This window comes from Gouania willdenowi, chromosome 6 (genome assembly GCF_900634775.1).
Source record: "Gouania willdenowi chromosome 6, fGouWil2.1, whole genome shotgun sequence".
Lineage (NCBI taxonomy): Eukaryota > Metazoa > Chordata > Actinopteri > Blenniiformes > Gobiesocidae > Gouania > Gouania willdenowi.
This window is the reverse complement of record NC_041049.1, coordinates 19202518-19214313: the sequence shown is the minus strand read 5'-3', so window position 1 is coordinate 19214313 and position 11796 is coordinate 19202518. Positions and strand designations below refer to the sequence as shown.

The 11796-nt window shown below is 36.6% G+C and overlaps 1 protein-coding gene across 4 annotated transcripts in view; it reads left to right on the top strand.

The window, feature by feature from the left end:
* celsr1a (cadherin EGF LAG seven-pass G-type receptor 1a) overlaps positions 1-11796 on the top strand; it is a 147368-nt gene that overhangs the window by 4039 nt on the left and 131533 nt on the right. The window lies entirely within an intron of this gene.

Here is an 11796-nt window from a genome sequence, read left to right as displayed (position 1 = left end):
AATGCTCTCCCCTCAAAGTTAATACGGGCTGTGAGCTTTGAAGTCCAGAGGCAGAGCTTTTATGTAGGTGTTCTGCAGGAGGGCAGAGAGCATCTAAAGAAGCTGGTTCACAGGATTGTACAAAACTTCTCTTTCCATACTTTGCATACATTTTTCGCACTTGCCCTGCTTTGAAGAAAAAAAGGTATTTGGAGTGTTTAGTGAAGGTTCTTGCAGTGGAGTTGCAAGGTCATGCGTTTAAGCGTTAAAGACGGGAGCTTTTTTTTTTCCTTCTCCGCGTCATCATATCACGTGTCAAAGCATAGGTCTGCAAACATGAAATGCATACTTAAATAGTGGCTGTGCATGTGCTGCTTTGATGGCTGACGGATGTTTAGAAACACTTTTAAAGGCGAGGAACTACTTTTTTCTAGAAGTGTTGCTAACAGTCTTAGAACTAATGTGATAATATCAGATCTTTACCGCCATTCGTAGCCAATGACACGCATCGTGCTTCGTTAGACAATTAGAGGCTGTCACCAGATACCTACCACTTGGTTTTTTTCCCCTCCTCACAGCTTCTTTTTGTTTCAGCCCCGTTACCTCTTCTTTCATGCAGACAAAAGCATTTTATGGCAGTTGTAGATGACCTGCAGAGCATCTGAGCACCCAGCCACCCTCCACAATAGCACAGCCCTCATTCACTGCCCCACAAAATGTGCTTGTCAATAACAGCTGACAAGCTTTGGCTGTCTCCGTGACAACGGTGACCGCGCGATAGTCCCAAAGGGTCAGTCCTCTTCAAGCACATTTAAATATATAGGCACAGTTTGAGCTCCATTTAACAGATGTGCACACTCAGACTCAACGAAGCACTCTATATTTTGGAGGTTCACCCAGATGTCAAGTGTTTGGTAACTATTACCACTGATGTCTTGACCTTTTGACCCCAGGCCCTTTGGAGGGGAAGGCTGGAGGGGATTGGTTGGCCGTCATCACATGAACAAGCACAAGACACTCCTTGTGTCACAATCAGACATGTTATTGAGTCATTTTAAAAAAAAAATTGTTTTCTTTCAATTAGGAACAGTGTTTTGTTTTGTTTTTCTCAAAAAGTCAAGCTGTATTTCACGTTTTTTTTCCCCCCATGTTTGCATATGTCGATATAGTTTTACATAGGGGTGCACGATTAATCGAATTTTAATCGTGATCACAATTTTGTTTGCCACAATCAAATTAACCTGATTGTCTGCAATATTTACATTTAAAATACAGGCTCTAGTCTGAACTCTCTAACAGCGTATTCATTCAGTTCGCCTTTGGTACATTTAAAATTATTATTATTTTTTAATTATTTAAAAAAAAAATACATATATATATATAGGTATATAATTCAATTTTAAAGCTTTAACTGTAAACTGTACACACATTGTCTAAAAGTAGTAACAGATTATTCCCTAATATATATAAATAATGATTACAATATTGATCAAAATAGTTGTGATCATTTTGGTCAGAATCGTACAGCCCTAGTTTTACACTACATGGAGTGCAATCTTTATTCTTTTAAAAAAATCAGAAATACATGTATTGCAAGAGCAGTGTTGCCCGTGGGTGAGGGAGGAAACACAAGGGTAAAAGAGTTAGGGAGGACTGGAAGAAGAAGGAGGAGAGTGTGCTGTTGGAATAATGTGGTCTTACTTAGGGGCTGTGCAATTTTGCCTCAAAAAATCTTTTTTTCAATGCACTTAAAAATGACTGCAAACATCAGATATATTGTCAAAAGTGCAACTTTGTAGCTGTGATTGTCCTCAAGAGTTAAAATGCATAAAATAATCACAAAATAACAGTAAATGTCATTTTACAATTTCAAGCTTTAACCCAGGTTTAAGCTAAAGCGCAACAGCAACTTCACAGTAGCTTCTGATTAAGAAATCAGATTACATATTTTATAACATATAAAATTACAATTATTCGCATAGTGCGAATAAAAAATTAAACATGCCTGTGGCACACATATAGCCTACACAAAGAAGGGGCTGGCTCACATTGCGCAACGGTAACCCACAAGGACGGAATGTGAAAAAGTCCAAAAAAACTGTGGTGGGGAAACTTAAAAATGAAAAAAAATTGGGGAAAAAAATAAAATATTTTTTTAAACTTAAATTTGCAAAATAAAATTATTTTTTTTCTACAAATTTGATAAATCAATTAAATCAATTTTTTGCCGAGCCCTAGTTTTACTGCTGTGTAGAAAGTGAAATCTGCACTGCCAGTGTAGTGACATACAGTATGTAGAGAGAATATCATGTGGAAAAACATCCCAATTCTCAGACACTATGAAGATAACAATGAACAGAGGGAGTGAGTGTGTGCTTACAAGTGTGACAGAACTATTAGTTGGAAACGAACATTTCTAAGTTATGTCTGAACGTAAGCTATACTAAAGCTGATCCCAAGGAGTTCAGATGTGCCATTAAATTGAGGATAGGACTCTTTACTTGGGGTGTATGTTTATACGCCTGTTCTCAGACAGATACCCTGTGCATTTTTTTTTTAACCCAATACCATGTTTACCATCTTAATGTCAGCTCTTGTTGTAAAAGAACAGAGCATAACTGACAAGTCACGCTAAAATGAATAACCTTCATCTTATTAAATCGCACTCATCGATAGAGTAGATGTTAAATGACAGTTACATTAAATATTGACTAGGGATGTAACGAATAATCGTAAGGCAGTTAAAAATCGATTCATAGGTATAACGATTCACATCGATGCTGTGAAAATTGAATCGCAGTACTTTTTTTAACCCAGAAGTGTTGGCGGCGAGCAAAATCTGCTAATACTTTCTTTCTGGCTGCCTTCTACTCTTAAACATATTCATAAATGATTACTTACCCCTTTAGCACCGAAAGAATATCTGTAATATTACGTGAATATCTGTAAAAGTCACGTTTTTTTATTAGCTCTGTCTGCTAGCATAGCATCTCTTCTTCACTGCAAAATATCTGCATGCCAACCGACCACTGGGTTACCAGCGCCCTCTGCTGGTTCAAACAAATATCTGACCTAAATACAGTAAAATGACTGTTTTTTTTTTTTTTTTTTTTTTTTTTTAGTCCAATTGTTAAGGCACAAAATACATTTTCAGTTGCACTTTTAAAAAGAAAAATAACTATTATGCAGTTTTGTATTGTTTACTATAGAACCAGAATTTAAATAATAAGCTTCTTCTTCATTTGTATTATTCCTTTATTTATTTCATTCAAGATTTATTTTTAGTTAAATTGCATTGTTTTGAATAGTTTATCAAGGGATTCTTTTGACAATGAAAAATAGTATAGTATTTTCCCCAAAAAAATAAAGGAATATTTTTCAGTCATTTATATACAGTCCCATTTTGTAAAATAAATCGCGAGAGAATCGTATCGTGAACCCAGTATCGTGAATCGAATCGTATCGGGAGTTGAGTGAATCGTTACATCCCTAATATTGACTCTTTATTGCTAATATATCCTCTGACACCAAGCATTTGTTTTGGTTCCCCTTCAGATGAAGTTTCATCGTTAGAACACAAGGATTGGACATGTGCCTTTAATCTGAAGGCCTGAGAATGTTACGTGAGCCTTCGGTTGGAACTCAGGAACGACTTGATAATTCCACAAAGATACACTCAGTTACAACACTGTGCCAGTCACAACACTGTCACATCTGTGTGGGAGTTGTTTGCTCGATTCATTGACTGAGGGCTATTCATTGTTCAAGCCCTTATCTTAGCTTGTCACCTAAAACCATTCTCAATATCCTTACCCAAGACATGATCAGCATCTTTTAAATTGAAAGTGCGACAAAGGCAAGAATCTACAGTCATTAAAAGTTCCTAATATAAAAGCTTTAAGAATGTTTTTATATACACAGAAGACCTTACAAACACCTTTTTGGGCATACGTACATATTTGTAATTTGCACACTATTGGGACTTTAAGCACGAAATGATGTCAGAAGAGATTGATTTCAACAAGGTTTGGTGAAATTGTCAGCAAATTGAAAGAAGCATTTTAATTTTCTTTAAAAAAAAAAAAAAAAAAAAAAAAGAGCATGTTTGTATTTTTTGTCTTTTTTTACCATAATTATTGACCCAATTCCATTCCCTGTTATTGGAGTTTGAAGTAGCAGTTAGCTTGTTAGCTAATGCTGGCAGCTTTATTGAAAATCATTTAGTGATTGAATTAAAGTCATTATTTTAATGATAAGTTGCAATGATTTGAGATGTAATAAAAATATTAGCCATCTGTTATGATGGTCACAAGATGTGCTTTCACAGAATTAGAAACTATTTTTTTTACTCTTTGTTGCTGCTACATGGGTAACAGCTTTTATCTACCTAAACTACGTTGAGTATGTAAAAAAAAAAACAAGAAGACGTTTGTTCACTTTTAACTTGATCGTTTACATTTCTAGACCCATGAAACTAGTCAGAAACTTGTTCTTTATATCACCCATCCAGTAAAATATGGTTGAAAAGCCATCTTTGCCATACATCTAAACATCAACATCAAAATTTGGTAGAAAAGTGAAAAGCCGTCGTTTTCTGATCGTAGAAAAAAAGCGGCTTTATCAAGATGTCTCATTTTACTCTAAATATGGTTGAAAAGTGCAAGGTGAAAAGCCGTCTTTTTCTGGTCATAGTGTTAGGTACTCAAGAAGAATTTAGTCAGAATATTGTTAATTATTTGATTGATTTTAAAAGTTTTACATTTTACCTTCTCTAAAATGTAATACCTAACTGTGGGAACCTTTTTAGTCAACTTGTACCTGGATCAGATTTTACTTTTATGTTAGAAGTTGTTACAATACATTTTCTTCTTCATTTTTGGCTAATTTGCTCCAAATTAGCCCAAATAAAAGGGTTAAAATTGTTGAGCTACTTACCCCCAAATGCAAGTTTTATTTCTAATGACACTTGGACCAAATGTGTGAAATCTGGACCAAGTTGCACGATCCAATGACAACTAAATTTCAACAAATATATTGGGGCTAAATTTGGACCAGTTTGACAGTTAAGAAAACCCCCCAATTTCGACGACTAAATAAGGGCTATAATTGGACTACGTTGGACGGCCCCAATAATAACCTCATTTCTACACTTATATTGGTACTAAATTTGGACCCAAAAACTAGGGATGTCCCGATACAACTTTTTCATTTCCAATATGATACCGATATTGCAGACTTGCGTATCAGCCGATGCCGATATTGATCCGATATCGGTATGAATCTTACATACTCTCTCTCTTTTCTTTAATAAAAAAATAATAATGACTTATTTTGTAGTGTGGAATGTTAGAAAAGGTTTGATAAAGTGATGTTACTCAAACAGAACAATAGTCAGCAACAGTAGGTATGAGAAAAACTGACCCATTTATTATTAACCAAATGGTTCCATCATTTTTTACCTTCAACATAATATCTACAGTATTCTACAATTGAATTAAATAAATAAATAATAAAATAAAATAAATCGGGAAATTTGAATCCGATATCCGATATTTGTTTTCAGGCTAATATCGGACCAAGATCGATATCGGATCGGGACACGCCTACCAAAAACCTCCCCCAATCTCAACGACTACCAGTATTTTTGGGCTAAATCGAGGCTAACGTCTAAATGACGTTGGGTGTGTGGTGGGCATTGCCACTAGCTTTTTAGCTAAGCTAGTCATGTGATAATAAACAGGAATCACCATATGTGCATTCCTTCTGAAAATGAGCATTTAACCTCAGGTAGAACTACACTGCAGAAGAATTTCAGCTTAAAGCTTGCACCAACAGGCTAAGGGCTAAGTTGGGTTATATCACCTAGCCGTAGCAGCAAAGCCCATTCCTACTTCAATGATTATGAATGATTGATACTACACAGTCTTTTTCCGCCCTGGATCTATTTTTTTTTTTTTCTCGTTCTGGATAAATGGGACAGCATGACACTACATGCACTCACCCCACCCTCCTAAAGGCAACTTCCTCTGTGTGTTTGGGTTTGTAACATATTTTACCACCCCGCCAACCCTCATCCCTCTTATACATTATTAGATATCCAATGTTACTATACCAAAACGTATCTTTGGACACATTTTACAACAAGAATTAGAAGAAAACACAGTATTTTTTGACTTTGTACTTCCACCGCTTAAAAACATTCCTCTGACAATCACATGTTGTCGGAGCAATAAGTGTAATTGTCCTCTCATTATAGGGCACAGTTACAGTTGTGCTTCACTTTGTCCAGGATTGGGCTTGGCATGTATAATTTCATTTCTTGAGCTGCAACACAGTAGTTGTTGTTCCATCTCAGTACGTTTCCTGTTCCTGTCAGTCTTCTGTCGGGTATAACAGACATGTCTGTGTATGACTAAGGTGGTGATGATACACATACAGAGCACACATGACATGTTGTGGGTGAGATCATAGCAGGGCACTGATTTCTAACCACACAGTGTGGGAAGCGACCTTGTTACTTATGCTGATGTCTAGAGGACAAATGGCAAAGATTAGATTTGACTAAAGACTTGTGTTTGTTTCTTTTCTTTAAGCTGTTTATTTCTCCTAAATAATATAAATAGCTTCTGTCGACGTGTTTCTAAATGACATGTCTCTCTCTCTCGCGCTCTCTGTCACACTTAAAACTATACTTTTTGGTCAGATTGACAATAGTTGGGTTAAGAATTAAAAGTACTTGTTGGTGGACAATGGGCCTAGGAATTATGGCTGGGCGGTATAACCAAAAATGTACAGTATATCATTGTATTATTCAAAATTCTACCAGTTTCACGGTATATGACGGAGTTATTTTTTCATGTATAATCAGGTGTTCACAGCATTTTCTACCGGTTGAGAGAGGAATTACTCCAGTTGACTGACTTATTGTGGTCTGTTTCAGTGGTTCCCAACCTTTCTTGTCTTGTGTACCCCTCGAGTCTTTTTGTCATACCATGAGTACCCCCTCACTCATACGTGTTCATGATTCTCCAAAAGTAGAACATAACACAACTGAATATTCAACACATTATTTCATCTTCATGAATTGAACAATTCATATTCAGGCATTATCTTCTTATTTAACACAAATTAAACATAAAATATGTTGCGTTCAAGGCAATAACAATTATAAATATAAGAAATAATATTATAGTAAACATTTGTATTATTTATACTGTATTATTAATACTAATACTGTATAGTATGATTATATTGATATTAAAGAAAAATAATGAAGTTGATATTAGAAAAAAAAATAAGAATAAATAAAAATAATAAGTAATATAAATAAATAAATACAAAACAAATAATTAACCTGCCTGTGTTTTATATAAGTTTTATGACATTTACCACAAAAGGAGCTTCTTTGAATACGTCCCCTTTAAACAGGCATTTAAACTTTAAAAACAAGTCATAGCGCACGCGTACCATTTTATTGATGGACTTGAGAAATGACAGAATATGTTTTATTATCTTGGAAATAAATTCTTAATTTTTCCACGTACCCCCTGCAATGTACTCACGTACCCCTGGTTGGGAAACACTGGTGTATTTTGCTGTCATGATGAGTGAATATTGTAGAATAATTCCACACTAGTAGTAATGCAAGTTTGCAACAGCAGCCCAATGGCTCTTTGCCGTGCTAGCTTAGCTTTAGCATTAGCTTGATTTCTAGCTTTAAATCCTGTATACGCAGTGGTGTGGTGGTTTCCACGTTATAACATTTACAAATTGCGATCCTTTGCTTTCTTTTTTTTTTTTGCGTATTACTGCCAAGCTGCTGACATGCTAAGCTAACCGTGCCTCAGTGTCCGTGAGTGTTGTTCTCCTGTAGCAGAGGCATGCGCACGCAGGCACATGCTCACGTGCAGCTTCAGAGCTTTCATTTGTGTCTTTCTGATCAATTTACACGTATGATTTACACCACAACTAACACCAGAGCGCTACTGTTAGCATTCCTATTTAGAAGTGCAACGTTGAAAAAGGTCCAGTGAATTTTTGCTAAAAGAATAATTCATTTTTGTTTTTAAAGTGAACGGACACGTGTTTTATGTGTTTATTGGATTAGGTTAGGGTTATAATCTCAGTACGGAGGTAAACTCTGTACGTGAAACGCAGCGTAGCGTTCCGAAAGTTCTGTAATCAAATACACCGGTACGGAATTATGTTAAAAATTCCTATCATAACGAAAATAAATACCGGTATTCGGTATGAACTGGTGTACTGCCCAGCCCTACTAGGAACTATCCAACACACTAATGCTGCACGATTAATCGATAAAAAAAATCAGACTTTTTATTGGCCGGGATTTTTATGAAGTCATAATCAGAAAAATCTGTTTTCCCATTTAATCATGTGTAATCACGTGAAGACAAACTGTTGAAAAATAGGTTTCAAACACGTTTAACGTGATAGAGCACCGCTACCACCTCTACTTTTTTAAATGCTAATTTTGTGAGATTCTTTTCTAATGCAAGGTTCTCTTTTTAAAAATGCTGAGGGATTAATTTTTGGTTCGGCAGGTTGTCATTAGGGGTGCTCTGATCCGATATTGATATCGGATATTGGTCCGATATTGATATCGGATATCGGTCCGATATCAGCCAGAAAACGAAAATTGGATTTTAGACTAAAAGCAATGATCACATTGTTTTGGACACAGTCAGTGAAACTGGAGCTGTGAACTCTTAACTTTGAACAGTGGACAGTGGACAATATTGTGTTGTTTTTGTCCCCGCCCTCAGTTGTTCCCACCATAGACAGTCAAAAAACAACTGAAGTGAAGTTGAATTGTTTACACTTTAAAAGTATTATTTGTTTTTATTGGATTTATTTAGCTTATTATTTACGGTGTTATAATTCTTTTTTTTTTTTTTTATTTTGAAATGAAATTGTGTACAGACTGTTTGACCAGAGAGATCAAGCTTTGATGTAATTTTTCTGTGTACAAAACAGGGGACGGGATAAGCAAACTGCTTCTCTCGTCTCCTTTTTCGGCATGTACAAAAAAAAAAAAAAAAAGAATAACAAAACTTCTGTGAATGCAACCATGTCGGAAATAAACTGAATAAATAAATAAATAAATAAAAATAAAAATAATTTTTTTTTATTCAATTGTAGAATACTGTAGATATTATGTTGAAGGTTAAAATGTATGTAATAATAAATGAGTCAGTTTGTTTGAGTAACATCACTTGGTCAAGTCTTTTCTAACATTCCACACTACAAAACAAGTAATAAAAGTATGTATGATTCATGCTGATATCGCATCGTACCGATATTGGTATCGACCAATACCCAAGGCTGCAATATTGGTATCGTATCGAAAGTGAAAAAGTTGTATCAGGACATCCCTAGTTGTTATTTTATCAATCCCACAGGGGATTTAACATTCTTTATTATTTTATTTATGAAATGCAAGTCACAGACATCATTGTATACAAAAGTGTGTAATTTATTTTCCTTTTATACAGTTGAAACAATTTGGACAAAAAAAAAAACAAAAGAAAACCGGTCCTCCCCTCACCCCAAACCCCCCGAGCCTCTTAAATAATTACAGATAATATAAATATACATATCCATAAAAAAAAAATATATATATATATACATACATCTGCACAGCACATACACCCCCACATATACACATGTCCACATACATACTTAAATGTACACGTACAGCTACACATCAAAACATATGAACCGTGCATGTGCACATCCGCATACCTGCTTGAATAGCTGTCATCAGCAGTACAGAATACATATCAATGGCTGCCCACTCCCCAGTTGCTGATGTGTAACAGTCATGCTGGCATATTTTATAGTGAATACGTTGTGGGGGGTGGTCATCTGCCGCTGGTGGACCGACACAGAGGAAAGTAGTGCTCACATATGACCCCACAGTGGGTGCTTACAGATAGACTTCCTTAGCTGGGAGCCCATTCAAATCGTAGAGCAATGGTCTCCAGTGGGAGTAAAATCTATTAGATGAGCCTCTAAGTGAGAGCTTGATCTTTTCCAGTTTAAAGGTGCAGTCTGCAACTCTTTTTTTCATATTTGCTAAAGCTGTCACTATGTAAGGACAGTTTTGTGAAAAAAACAGACTCATTGAGCAGATTGCCAGAATGAATCACGACCGAGCAAGAAGAACCAATTAGAGCCAGGATTGTGTTTGATGGTCTGTCTGACAGCTGTTACTCACAGGCTCCGCCCCTTTCCCGGACTGGAGCGCCGTCTTTTTTACAGTGTATGGTCTGGAGGAGTAGAAGATGGAATTGGTGACTTTTCTGCTTGAAAGGTAGTTACTGCTGCTTGATTTACAATATGTTTGATTTGTAATTGTTACACTAGAACTCTGTAGTGCATGTGTTGTTTGTGTGCGTGCAGCAACCTCCGTTTGGGCTGCTGTAAGTGACACTGTGTTGTTGCTGCTGTTGTTGCTAGGTTGGTCTACTGTGTGCACAGTGAGCGAGAGAAGCGCTGCAGTAATATGCTTTTAACAGAGCATGTTATATTACTGTGATGTTTCTGTCAGACTAACGTTTGCTTGTTAGCTCCTCTGAGGGAGGGACTTTGGAAAGTTTGGAGGCAGGGCAAGAGAGCAGCGGGAAGGGAGGGATCTGAGAGTTGCAGACTGCACCTTTAAGAAGAGAGAAAATGTCATGTAACCAAAGTTTGACAGATGGTGGTTGGGGAGACTTCCATAACAAGAGGATTCTTCTACAAGCAATAAGGGAGGCAAAGGCTATGACATTGTTTTGAATGTTTGTAGTGCGAAGGTCGTCTGGAGGTTTTCCGAAAATCTTAATATGTGGGGTTGGAACTATATTAATGTCCAAAACATCTGAAATTGTTTTAAAGAATAGTTGCCAAAATTTTGACAATTTGGGACATGACCAAGACATATGAGTGAGATTGCATGGGGTTTGTGAGCATCTATTGCAATTTAGATCAACTGTATAGAGTGTTGAGGGTTTCTCCTTGCTATAATGTCATCTGTGCAGGACCTTAAATTGTATGTGAGAGAGTCTGGTGCAGCTGGATGATGGGTTAACAGCCCTTAAGGCCCCCTCCCAGAAATCCTCAGAGAAATCTAGTTGGAGTTCTGACTCTCAGTGTACCATGATTTTATTAACGATAGATTCATTCATAGGAGAGAGTCATTTGTAGAAGAAGGAGACGTGGCCTTTTGTTAAGGTTTGGATTTAATATTCTTTTGTTAAAGCTTTGCAGTTGCACTTTATTTCCAATATGGAAATTGGTTTTCACTTTTTCAATTAAAAGGAAATACTTTTGTTAAGGGGAATTTTTTTTTTTTTTTGAGTTTTGATTGAAAAATGTGCAACCTCACAACACACCCATGTGCACTCAGGCAGAACATGCGAATATGGCTCAGAAAAACCTGGGCCAGGCTGGAATTTAACCCAGCAGTGACAGCGACCTGTGCAACCATGTGGCTGCCAACCAAGAAAAACTAACCGCCATTTGAGTAACCGCTACAGCTATTATCACGTCTACATAGATGGTGCCAGTGTAAATTTGTGCTGTCTGACAGAGCTCCCAATCTTTCTTACTGTGTGTATGTGCGGCGCGTCTCCAGAAGGTTGAGACGCTCAGTCACTGATATATGGTAATCCCATTCATTCCTAAGATATCACACACTCCTCTGGATTGCCTCGCTCCTCTCTCCTGTTTCTGATTGGCTCCACTTTGACCTCACAGCCATGATTTGTAGCTCATTGTGTTATTTTGAAAATGTATTTTAGAAATCAACCTGTTCCC